Here is a 13,741-nt window from a genome sequence, read left to right as displayed (position 1 = left end):
GTCATCCCTGGAATTAAAATGCAACAAAAACTCTCATGGGTCATAAAATACAATTAAAAACAACTTTACTGATAATGAGTTTAAAAAGAATACAATTTTTCATTTACCTCGGTTCAAAAGGTGTCCCTCCCCCAACCCCAACCCCCAACTAGATACAGGATAGGATTTTTATACCCCTAGCCCTTTGGATCAACCCAGTCTGAGGGACAAACTCTGCTTCCTTAAAAGGGAAACCATGCCAGGCTATATAAAATATGTATTGTTCCTACCACAAGTTTCTACTATATAGAAAGCACTCAGGTTAGAAAGGTGGAGAATAGGGGCAGCTAGATGGCGCAGTGGATAAAGCACTGGCCCTGGATTCAGGAGTACCTGAGGTCAAATCCGGCCTCAGACACTTAACATTTACTAGCTGTGTGACCCTGGGCAAGTCACTTAACCCCAATTGTGTCACCAAAAACATAAAAAAAATTAAAAAAAAAGAAAAAGAAAAAGAAAGGTGGAGAATAACACATCTTTTGCCCTCAGAGTGTTTTCTCATAGTGAGAATAAGACTAATGTGGAACAGTATGATTTGAATTCATTGGACATAATGGGTTCAAATTCAGGCTCTGTTTTTATGTGTCTGGGTTTTAGCTTCCTCATTTGTAAGATGGGGGAGGGGTAGGTAGACTACACTTATAACATCCCTTTCAATTCAAAATAAGGTACATGGTTGAATATGACAGGGCAAAAGAGAGATGAAGTGTTCCAGGCAAATTTTTAAAGGGAAATGTTTAAATTTTTACTTTAAAATTTTAAAGTTAAACATTCTAAATCTGAGTTTTTCTTTGGGAGTATCAGAAAATGTCCAAGATGAGTTACCTCTCAAAAGTGAATGGAGGGGCAGCTAGATGGCACAGTGGATAGAGCGCTGGCCCTAGATTCAGGAGGACCAGAGTTCAAATGTGGCCTCAGACACTTGACATTTACTAGCTGTGTGATCCTGGCAAGTCACTTAACCCTCATTGCCCTGCCAAAAAAAAGTGAATGGGAGAGAGGGAGGATTTGGAGAGTAGGGGGACTTTGCTGGAAACGAGAGAAAGTCTGGAATAGCTACAATGGGGATTACAATAGGTTATCAAAAAGAACAGAGTCATGGGGGACAATTTTTATGGATTAGAAATATGACCTCAGAGGTCCCTTCTATATGAGTTTAAAACTGAATTAACATCTAGTACATTTTTGGGGGGTTATTTTGGTAACTACAGGAGGGACTTGTGAGAATTCTGTAGTTTAGCATAATTTGAGGGGTGATACAGAGATTACTAAATTTATCTAAATATAGTCATTGAGTTGGAAACGGCTTTGGCAGTCATTTGGGCAAATTTTCCACCCAGAAGGAATTTGCCTTTGCTCCAACACTTGGGGTGATGTCATGTGTATTCTCAGATTTTGAGCTCCAAGGAACCTTAGGGTCATATTGTCCAACCCTCTTATTTTTACAGATTAGGAAACTGAGAAGAGATATAAAATAACTTGCCCAAGGTCACACAGGTGATGGAACTAGGATTTGAACTCTCCCATATTGCCATTTCCATTTCTTTTTTAATAGCTCTGTCAGAACTTGATCATGTTGAGCTGAAATGTCTTCCTGTAACTTTCATCTCTTGGTCTTGGTTCTTCCCCTTTGGAACTATAAGGTCCAAACCTGCTTCCATAAGTCATTCCTTCAGATACTTAAAAACAGCTATCATTTCTCTCTAGTAAGGCTTCTCTTTAAGCATCCCAGTTCCTTTAATAATTCTTAATGTGACATTGTTATATAAAGTAACATTCCTAATATGACCTCCTTCCTTTTTCTCAATTCCACTATTGCTTTTCCTTTGTGGAAAAAACAGAAGCAATATAAAAGTTGAGTAGTTTTGCCTTCTTTTTTTCATTGTACCCTCTATTCTGAATAGCATATTGTTAATGCCAATTTTTAAAGAAAACTTAGATAGGTAGTTATAAGAAACTTTCACAGAAACAAATACAGATTATTCAGTAGCACAGTTGAGTCTTGTCATGTTTATAATGATCTCCAAGAAAAAAACTCTCAAGACTCTTTTATTGTACTATAATTTGGTATTCAGTATTGTTTAAAATGGACTTGAAATTGAAGTGTTTTTTAAAGGCAGTGATCTCTTGTTTTCTAATTAGATTGTCTTATTTCATTAAATCGATTATGTATAATCTTAACTAGTATATACTCTGAGTAAGTACCATGTTTTATATTTCTTTTGTATCTCCTCATAGGCTCAAAACAATATTTAAATATTTAGTAAATACTAAATAATCATTGATTCATAGTGGCATTTTGTTGTATTAGTATTTAATTCATCTAGGTAAAGTTTCTTCATAAAAACATACATGGAATATTCAAATTATTTTGTTACAGTTGTATCAAAATCACTTTGTTGCTAGAAATCACAATTCCAGTCTATAGACTCTTTTTTTTTTTTGGTGGGGCAATGAGGGTTAAGTGACTTTCCCAGGGTCACACAGCTAGTAAGTGTCAAGTGTCTGAAGCTGGATTTGAACTCAGGTCCTCCTGAATCTGGGGTCGGTGCTTTATCCACTGAGCCACCTAACTGTCCCCCTATAGACTTTTTAAATGAAATAACTAATATAATGAAAACTTGGGAACTCAAGAAATGAAGAGGAGGAAAAATATCATTTACACACAGATTCCACCCCTATTTCCCTGTTTCCTTGTTGGCTCTTTTGTTTTGGTGCTTCAGATATTTGAGGTGGGAAGGAGTTGACTATTTGATGATGCTGATAAAAGAATTACAGCAGTGACAAGTTGAGTTTTCACTTGCAGAACCACAGACTCCATACATGGTCCTTTCATCATAACAAGCGAGTCTTCACATTGATGAAGACCAAGGAAAACTTACCTGTTGTAGAGAAATATTCGTAACTTAGAATTTGCTGTAAGTAAATGTGCATAGTGAGTGCTGTCTGCACAGGCCAACCAACCAGGATATAGAAATTACTTTGTTACAAAAAATTTTCCCTTTTAAGATAATGGTACTCTTTTTAATGGTATATTATCAGCAAAAGCTCTTTGGTTCTCTCAATCTTGGTGTGGGAAAAGGCTTTTAGTAGCCCAAGTTCTCTTGGATTTGGGGGAACCTGGATTATAATGATCCTTGAGGAAGGAATGTCCATTCTTTCATCCTGCTTTTATCAGCCGGTTTCCTTTTACGGTCATCTCAGTGCCTTCTAATGGCACCAGGTGAGTAGGTTTCATAAACAAATTATCTAAATACCCTCAATGGCACAAGATAATAAAACAGGGGTAAGGAAAAAAATTAGAAACTAGAAGGAACCTTTGCATCCATTAAAAAAGAAAAGCCACTCGACCCTAGTGAATCAGTTAAGTCAGTTGATAAGCATGTATTAAGTGCTTACTGTGTACCAGACACTTTACCAAGTACTGGGGATCCAAATAAAAGCAAAAAACAAAACAAAAAAATAAAAACCAACAAAAATCCCAAAAATTGGTCCCTGCCCTCAAGATATTTATATTCTATATAAATTAGGGTGAAGGTCCACTCAAACAGGCCATCTTGCTGTTGTATATTCCCGAACACCTGGAATACACTTTTGTCATCTTCTCTTCTTCGAATTCCAGTTTCCTTCAAAACTGAGCCTGGGCAGGGGCAGCTAGGTGGCACAGTGGATAAAGCACTGGCCCTGGATTCAGGAGGACCTGAGTTCAAATCCCACCTCAGACACTTGATACTTACTAGCTGTGTAACCCTGGACAAGTCACTTAACCCTCATTGCCCCAAAACAAAACAAAACAACAACAAAAACTGAGCCTGTGCACCACCATCTACAGGAAGCATTTCCCTATGCCCCCATTTGCTGGTGCCCACCCCAAATTGTCTCTTGCTAATTTGGTATATATTTATATACAGAAACTTTTCTCCTTGGATAGAATGTAAACTCTTTGAGGACAAGAACTGTCTCATTTTTGCTTGCATATTCCCAGCACCTAATGCATAGCTTATTAAATTCTTATCAATTAATTGCGTAGCAATCTCAAATGTTAATATGATAAAAATTCAGCAAACTCAACCTTTTTTTTGCTGAATGGAAACAAAAAGAAAAACTTGCAAATAAAATGAATTGAATTCTTGGAAGTAAAAGCATATAATTGTGAACAAAATTTATTGGCTTCTGGTAAAGAAGCTCACCAAGAAATAGTGAATGAACGCCAATGTTCATATAATTATGATACCCATTTTATAGTTGTGGGAACAGGCCTCAAGAAGGTTGAATGATTTGTGCAAGGTTAGATGACTAGTCCCGGGCCGATCTGGGACCCGCGAATAAGTCCTGATGTGCTACATTCAAATCCAGTAGATCTTTCCTCCATATTGCTTCAGAGTGGTTTGGAAGGAAGCTTGTATCAAATGATTTGCTTTGGAGGCAGTCTAACAACAAGCAGAATTTCATCAGCTCTTTTCTTGGCTACGAGAAAACTTAAGAATAGGTTTGTTCCCAATCACATATCACACAATATGAAATTAGCTTATCCTTTCCAGAGAGCAATATTGGTTAGGTTGGAAATAGAATTCTGCATCCGCATGGGGAGATAGTAGCAGGAGAGAAGATGTGAAAGGACAAAAGATGAAATAGAAAGATGGAAAAGGGTAATACACTTATTGTTCCTATGTTTCTAAATGAATGAACTAAATTAGAATAACACACACTTGTCCTATGTTTTCCCCAGGTTTATGATCTTGGCACAGAAGGATTGTTGTGAGTAACCCCTGTGGCCTTTGAACTTGACCCTTGGGCTTTTTTTTTAAATCAGCTTTGTAGGCAGTAATTAGAATTAAGCTTTTTTTCCAGTACTACTTAACTGAGAATGCTGTCCAGTAACTTCTTCTCTTGCACCAAAATGATATGCTTCTGCATGCCAGAATTTTGCATAGATCTTCATATACACAAGAATTCCAAATGCTCTTAAATGAGTTCACGTTCCTACTGAAAATCTAAGAATACTAGGCAAACCCATTTCCAGTGCTACTTGTTTTTTTTCATCGCCCCAGAATTTCAAGACTCTCTGGGTAATTCAAATCAATTCACTAAGCATTTAAGTGCCTGCTCTGTACAAGGCATGGTGCCAGGCACCAAGGATAGAAATGGGGAAAAAATGGAAAATAAGATCTCCGCCCTTAAAGAACTTGCATTGTGCTAGGGAAATACACATTCTCCCCCCCCCCAATAGTATACATGATACATTATAGAATTATGTTAACATTGCCTCTGCTTTTTGCCTACTTGAATTGAAATCGAGGTCCCACCCCCACATTTTGGAAATGGAGACAGTTTATGCCACAATTATTTCCCCATCTCATCCTCTCTTCTCTCCTCCATCTAAATCTTAGTGAGTCGAGCTGGAATAGTAGAACACCCCATCTACACACTGAAGAAGCAGAGCAGTAAGAGCAGTGGGGGTGGGGTCAAGATCTGGATTCAAGTCTTGTAATTGGCATCATGAAGCTCTGTAATCTTGGAAAAGTCATTTTCATTTTTCCAGGGCTCAGCTTTAAAACAAGGAGGTTTTGACCAAGGTGTAGTCAATAAGGTTTTATATAACCTCCTGTGACACATGAGCCATAAAATTCAATGATGTGACTTCAGATGCCCACTCAATTTTTAAGAATTTGTGTGGCTATTAAGCCATCACAAAGGTGAAAACATCTGTGTGTGTTTTGTTTTGTTTTTAAAGAATCATTTATTATAGTGTACCTCGAAGACTTGCTCTGCTGTCATTATGAAAACCTCTGTCATGGGACAGTGTTTTAGGTGAGATTTTGTTACCATGAGTTTGGCCCTTACAGTAATCATTACTCGTGGGTAGAGTTCAAGTTGGATTCATATTATATCAAATTCTGTTGGGATATAGGGAGGCCCTTGTGCATTTCTTCCCTTTATTATGTAACTAGGAGGCTCTACCAGGAGGCGTAGTCAGAGGTTGATTGGATACTATCAGACCAACAAAATCAAATTCAGACACTTAGTCTAAATGGAAGTAAGGAATTAGGTTACTAGTATCTCATTATCTTAGTTCTCTTGTGGCAGATATACAAGATTGAACCAATGGTGACATGTTCACACATCTAGTAACTGTTTTTCATAAAAGTAAGTAGAGGGGGCGGCTCGGTGGAGCAGTGGATAAAACACCGGCCCTGGATTCAGGAGTACCTGAGTTCAAATCCAGCCTCAGACACTTAACACTTACTAGCTGTATGACCCTGGGCAAGTCACTTAACCCCATTGCCCTGTAAAAAACAAAACAAAACAAAACAAAGTAAGTAGAGAAATTGTCCTTAAATGTTAGACCAGCTATTTTTTTTTTCAGTAATGACAGAAATGATGGTTTTGCTGCTACCTTTTAAATTGGCTTTAATTTGACCCATTTATTGGGTGAATTTTCGGAGCAAAGAGAGGTGTGTTGAACTCCACTTGTAAATATTCATTAATAATTCATATTAACAAAACAAAAGTAATTTTATTCCTTTTTAAATTTTTTTTCAATGTTCTTTTCTTCTCTGGTAGCAGTTGTAACACAGGGAAACAAAATTGGCATGCTCTCCTATGTAATGCTGATTTTTAGCCCTTTTTAGCCCTTTTTGTCATTTCCCCCCTTTTGAAATGTTGTAAATTAAAGCTGAAAGGTCTTGTTTCCCCCCCCCCCCAAGATTTACAGAAATCGTATGCTTAGGGGAAATACCTTTTTCCTAGCAACACAGGATAACCCATTTACCTTGATCACCCACTAACTCTCCTGACTAGGATAACAAGTCTGATGAGCAGAAACCATCCCTAGACTACAACCAATCAAGGATGATCATCCTGATCATTGACACTGTGCTGTTTTGACGGGTGGTTGGGAGGAGGCTAAACTTGCAGTCAGGGAATAGACGAGAACTACTGAAAGGTCATATATCATCCCTCCCCCTCTTTCCCTACCTCCTTCCACAAAAACTGCTCAGGTTACACATTCCTTGCCCTTTTGTAATCTTCTCTCCTTTCCTTGTTTTTCTCCTTTAAGATTGGCTGTGATCTCTTTTTTTTTATTCAGATTTTGCCTGAAAGAAGAGTTGGGTTAGATTTTCTAGTGACTTAGTACCCACCACCCTAGCTCAGCCCTGACTTGGTAAGGAAAAGAAAGGAAGGAAGGAAATTTTATGGAAGGAAAGAAGAAAGGAAGTTAAAAGCTATTTCACTGGGATGCTTTGGGAATTCTAAGTTGATGTGCTAAGAATTTGTGCCTTTAAAAAAAGAGGCCATTATCCCATATTATTTGGAGGCATTGTGGTATAGTGGAAAGAATGGTAGATTTTGAGTCAGAGAACCTTAATTAAATTCCCAACCCTGTTTCTTCCTCTGTGACTTTCAGCAAGGCAGTTAACCTCTCTGGGCTTGTTTCCACACGTGTAAATTGAGGGTGGTGTTCTAGATCAGAGGTGTCAAACACATTTGGTTCACAGCATTCTCTAGGGCTCAAACCAGATTAAAATGTAATTGGGAAATATTTAACAAAATAAATAAATATACAATAAAACACATATAATAGCACATTTAAAAAGTCAATATGCAGGACCTGGGCATTTGTGTACAGATTAGTACCCAGCCCCCTTTTTATTTTAGGTTCTTTGTTTTATTTTATTTTCTAAAACATTTTTATTTAAAGTTTTGAGTTCCAAATTGTTTCCCTCCCTTTCTCCCTTCCCTCCACCCTCTCTGAGATGGTAAGGAATCAGATATAAGTTATATATGTACAATTATATAAATCATTTTCATATTAGTCATTTTGTACAAGAAGACTCAAATAAAAGAAAAGAAAGAATGTGGAAAATTGCATGCTTTAGTCTGTATTCAAATAATATCAGTTCTTTCTCTGGAGGTGGATAGGATGGTCTATCATTAGTGCTTTGAGATTGTTTTTAGCCTCCCTTTTCTATTTGAGTTTAGCACTGCTGGCCTAGATGACCCCAGAGCTACCTTCCAGTTATAAATCTCTGACTGTTTTCCTACCTTTTAGGGAAGTATTCAGATTGATTCATTACAGCAATGAAAGCAAGGTATTTTCTTAAGATATTAATTTTAAGGGGAGTAAAATAGTTTGTGGTGGTAATTTGTGGATTTAAAAAAATGTCAGGAAAGAAAATTTAGAAATATGAAAAAAGTTGCTGGCCTAAAGGGACTGGAGGCTGATGTTTTTTTCATATAGTACAAGTTCATAGATCAGTTGATCAGTCCCTCATCATGCATTTATTAAGCACCTATTATATGTCAGGCACTGGGGATACCAAGCCAAAAAAAAAAAAAGTCTGCTCTCAAGGAGTTTACTTTTTATTCTGGAGGAGAGACATCCTGGGAATTCAAAATGTGTACAAATCAAAGAGCTAGGAGAGCAGTTTATATAACAATAACATTATAAAAAAACAACTTTGAAAGACTTTAGAAATTCCAGGGAGTGAATGTAATGATAAACCACAATCCAGAGGAGCCGTTCACTTCCTGTTTGAGGACTGAAGGCCTTAACATGCAGGATGAGACATACATGTTTGGGGATGGCCAGTGCAGTGTGAATGTTTGTTTTGTTTTGGACATTCAGTTTTCTTTTTCTTCTATTGTTCCACTTTGGAGAGGGAGCAGGGGGAGGAGAAATAAATGCTTTTAAAAATGAATGAATGGGGGGAAGCTAGGTGGCACAGTGGATAAAACACTGGCGTTGGATTCACGAGGACCTGAGTTCAAAACCAGCCTCAGACACTTGACACTTACTAGCTGTGTGACTTTGGACAAGTCACTTAACCCTCTCTGCCCCCCCCCCAAATGAATGAATGAATAAAATGCACAGAAGAGAATAGAAGGAAGGTCAGGGGGAAATGGACAAAGAACAATCTTTAAAGTAGCATGTTGATTTTTTAGAGAAAATGATATTTTATTTTTCCACAATTACATGTTAAAGAAAAATTTTCACATTTGTTTAAAAACAATTTTGAGTTCCAAATTTTCTCCCTCCCTCCCTCATACATTGCTCCTCCCTGAGACAGTATGCAATTGGATATAGGTTATACATGTGTAATCAGCATGTTGTCTTTTATATATTTTTTAAAGCAAACTGTATATATAGAGATTCAAAGTTTTACATGTGATCCCCTTTTTTCTTTTACATTACATATGCTCTCTTTTTGTATTGTTTGTTAAATCCAAGATGAAATTTAAAAATAAATGATAATTTTGTTAGGGAAGCTATCATGGGTATCATGGGTATCGTGGGTAGTGTGTGTGTGTGTGTGTGTGTGTGTGTTGATGGTGGTAAGGATTGGGTCATGGAAGGCTTCGTATAGAAGGTGGATCAAAGGATTTAGATCTTAAGGCCACTCAGTCCAACTCTTTCCTTTTACAGATGAGCAAACTGAGGCTTAGAGAGATCACCACCTAATATTAAAACTGATAATGGTGGTGGTGGTGGTGGTGATAATGCATATGGTTTGAATATATTCTCCATTAGTACACCTCCATATTAGAATGAGGTATCAGAAAAGGACTTTAATAATGCCCATAACCTTTGACCTAGAGATTGGATCAATTGGCACATACTTCATGGAAGTCATTGATAAATTAAAAAAAAAAGACCCCATAGTTAACAAAGTGTTTATAACAGCACTTTTTATGATAGCAAAGAACCAGAAACAAAGTAGATGTTGATTGATTGGGGAAGGGCTAAAAAAAATTGTATTACATGAATGTTATGGGATATTATTTTCCTGTAAGAAATGACAAATATGATGAATTAAGAGACGCATGGAAAGACTTAAATGAACTGATGCAAAGTGAAGTCAGCTGAACAAGGAAAACAAGATGCACAATGACAAAAACAATATAAAAGAAAAATACATCAACCACAAAAGAGTAGAAAGTTAATTTTTCCAAATGATGAAGAACAAGCTTGACCTTATAGAATAGATGTGAGAATACATCTTCCCTCACTCCTTTGCAAAGGTGGAGTATTCATGGGTGTTGAACATTTCATACAATATCATATTTTTTCAATATAGTAATTAGTTTTGTTGATCTTTTTCCCTCTTTCCCCCCTTAAAAAAATTTCTTTATCATAAAGGATGAGTCTTTGGAAGGGGGATGGAGAGGAATACAGGCGGACATGCAGGCAATGTTATATCTATCTATCTATCTATCTATCTATCTATCTATCTATCTATCTATCTATCTATCTATGTGTGTGTGTGTGTAATGTATATATAATGTGTGTGTATATATATATAGAAATATATAGGAAACCTATGTATGTGTGTATATATACATTGTGTATACAATATATACACATTGTATGTATATATGTATATATACACACATATTATATATATATATATATATATATATATAGAGAGAGAGAGAGAGAGAGAGAGAGAGAGAGAGAGAGAGAGAGAGAGAGAGAGAGAGAGAGAGAGAAAATAGAGACAGAGACAGAGAGAGGACTTTACTGTATGGGCAGGGATGGGAGGCAGGCTGAATAACAACAGGCAGTAGGATTTGGCTCATCAGCTTTAGTTGGCTGACCATTGGTATAGAACATGGATTATAGTGAGAGAGCTAGGTGGCTCAACAGATAGAAAGCTGGGCCTAGAGTCAGGAAGACCTGAGCTTAAATATGGCTTTAGATACTCAGTAGCTGTGGGACCCTGGGCAAGTCACTTAATTTCTATTTGCCTTAATCTACTGGAGAAGGAAATGGCAAAGCACTTCGGTATCTTTGCCAATAAAACCCCATGGACCGTATTGGCATGCCGGTGTCCACGGGGTCACAAAAAGTAGGACATGACAGAACAACATTGGAATGTAGTAGACACTTAACAGATGTTTGTGGTGTGAAGGAATGCATGTTTCTCTACTCCAATCCTGCTCTCCCATTGGAGGCATAGATGGAATGATACCTCCCTGTCCATGTGCAGTGACTTTATCATCAGGAGAAAGCTGTACAAGTCTTAACCTCTGACACTACTTGAGTGACCATGAACAACAGGTCTGGTATCTTTTCTGAGTTTGATTTTCTTCATCTGTAAAAGAGAGACAATAATATCCACATTACCTACTTCACAACGTTTTGTGAACTTCATATAGGATAACCTGTGTAAATTGCTGTTAACCTTAAACCCCGCAGCTATTATCGTGTCATCTCATTAGAACTGATTTTTCTCTCCTTCCCATACCTAGAAACAGCTGGTGTCATTCACAAGGTTATTGTGTGTATTTCTGGACACTTCTAGATTATAAACTGTGAGGTTAAGGCCCAGGCTTCAGTTAGCCATATTCACATTCTCTACAGTTCTCAACACTGATCCTTGCTCAGTAAATATTTGTCGAGGGAATGAAGTCAAATACACTCTTGATCCCCCCAGCCCCCAGTTGCTATCCTGGGTTGTGCTAGCCCCACAAGCCTCTCTTACTGGTAAAGGCAAAATAAACTTTTATGCATGATCTTAGCGCTATTGAATAGTCAACCTAGAAAACATGATAGCTACATTAAATGACTCATGATCACCCTAACTATATAGAAGTGACTTCTTAATCCCTGGTGTTCTGTTCACTAGGATCACGATGGAAGCTACCATTTGGGTTTCATCTATCAGATGTAAATAATGTGTTATCATTGATCTGATATGGATTCATTAAAAAATGTAGGGGAAAGTTTTAATATCTCATTAAAGCTTATTACAAATTCCTTAAGTTATTTGATCTTCTCAGGTTCTGATTTTGGGAACACTTAAGTAAAATGAACCTTGAATATTAGTCTTTAAAGAATGCCAAATCTCTACTAGTTAAGGAAAATATGAAAATACAGGTTAGCTTTAGTTTGCCCGTATTAACTTGATTCACTTATCTTATGCCATTAAAATAGAGATTTGATTTACATGTAGAAATGATTCTCAGGCATTTTCCCTAGACCCAAAATAAGACTTCAAAGAAGTCACAGATCAGAGTTTCACTTCAAAGATGTTAGTATCTATAAATATTTTTTACAACTAATAGATCACAGATAGATACTTAGGAATCGATTAAAGGCAAACTCATAGTCTTCCTTAAAAAGAAATATCTATTATATTCTAGATTGATTTTTGATAAATGAATATAATAATAGTGAACTTGCATAAAGTTGTTTATTCCATGCAGAAATAATCAGTTCCCTGATTCTTACAGATAGTAAGCAGGAAGATCCAAGTAGAAAGGAAAGACAATTCTTTGTAGTAATTATAACATTGGAGTAGAATTCGGGAGATCTGTCACATAATCTCTTGGGGCTTTCAGTTCCTTTCACCATCAAATAGGGTTAATAATATCTCTATCTTCTTAGAGGTTTAGAGGAGAAGGAGGCCTACCTGACAGTCAAGAAAACCAGATTCTACTCTAGGCTCATCTTTTAACCAGCAATGTGACCCTAGGCAAATTTACTTTCCTTGGATACATCTGTACAATGAGTGAAATGGACTAGCTCAGTGGCTTTCAGATGATTTTTGAGTAAAGGGAACTGTTGCCTTAAGCAAAACTTTGGCATAACCTTTGCAGCAATATATTTTTAAATTAATAAAATGACAATTTAAAAACCATGTATTTTCAAGTTAGTTTATTCCAAATCTAATAGTATTACAAACAACATAATGAAAAAGATGTGATTGTTTGTAATCAGCGATTATTTTTTAAATCATCAGGAAAATATAATTCAATAGCTCACCTTATAAAATGATTCACAGCTATTTCCATTTTGTTTTTTATTTCCATGAGCTAGCATGTGGGAGATTTTTAATTTTTTGCATTTTGCTTAAAAATTAAAGAATTTGGTTTCTAAATACCTTTCTGAATTTGCCAGAGGCCACAGATCTCTCTCTCTCTCTCTCTCTCTCTCTCTCTCTCTCTCTCTCTCTCTCTCTCTCTCTCTCTCTCTCTCTCTCTCTCTCTCTCTCTCTCTCTCTCTCTCATTTTGGTCACAATACATGCATCACCAGAAGTAAACCCAAACTAGAGAGTTGAATTTTATTTTTGTTTCAACTGTATTTGACTTGGTTCACATTTTTTTTTCCCTTCGCCAAGTCTTGATTACTGAAACCCTTGCTGCCTTCCCTCCTCAAACCTAGAAATTTTAACCAATTATCCACATTGAGAATTTGGACAAAACAGATTTTGAGAGGGAAAAGAAACAGGAAAAAACAAATGAAGGAGAAAAAAACAACTCCACTTTCAAACCCTCCAAATCATATAGATAGGCACAGATTTTCTGCCAAGACCAACCCACAACAAACTGATCAGGCATCGTATGACTTTGGGTTTATTCAGTGGTTAATTTTAATGCAATAAAAGAAACTAACTTTTCAGTCATGTGGTCAGTTTCAGTCATCATGATGATGCACATCAGCTGAACAAATTCATGTTTTTAATGGTATAACTGACAGTAAAGTAGATGGATGTTTTGTGGGAACTTCTACCATTACGACTTTTTTTTCCTCTTAGAACCTCTGGATTTACTTTGCAGAACAACACTCTTTTTGGAACACTTGAATGAAATCATCCCTAAGGTCCCTGTCATCTCTAAATGTGAAAATGCTTTAAAAGTGTAAAATCTTATATAAACATAAAATTATTAGTGAGTTATACCAACTACATGGAATAT

The 13,741-nt window shown here is 36.6% G+C and overlaps 1 protein-coding gene across 3 annotated transcripts in view; it reads left to right on the top strand.

Moving 5' to 3' along the window:
• The window catches only part of TBL1X (transducin beta like 1 X-linked), a 379,125-nt gene that overhangs the window by 28,751 nt on the left and 336,633 nt on the right, over positions 1–13,741 (top strand). The gene's annotated exons all lie outside the window — the stretch shown is intronic.

This window comes from Dromiciops gliroides, chromosome 3 (genome assembly GCF_019393635.1).
Source record: "Dromiciops gliroides isolate mDroGli1 chromosome 3, mDroGli1.pri, whole genome shotgun sequence".
Lineage (NCBI taxonomy): Eukaryota > Metazoa > Chordata > Mammalia > Microbiotheria > Microbiotheriidae > Dromiciops > Dromiciops gliroides.
Note: the sequence above shows the minus strand (reverse complement) of the source record. Positions and strands in the feature narration are given on the sequence as shown.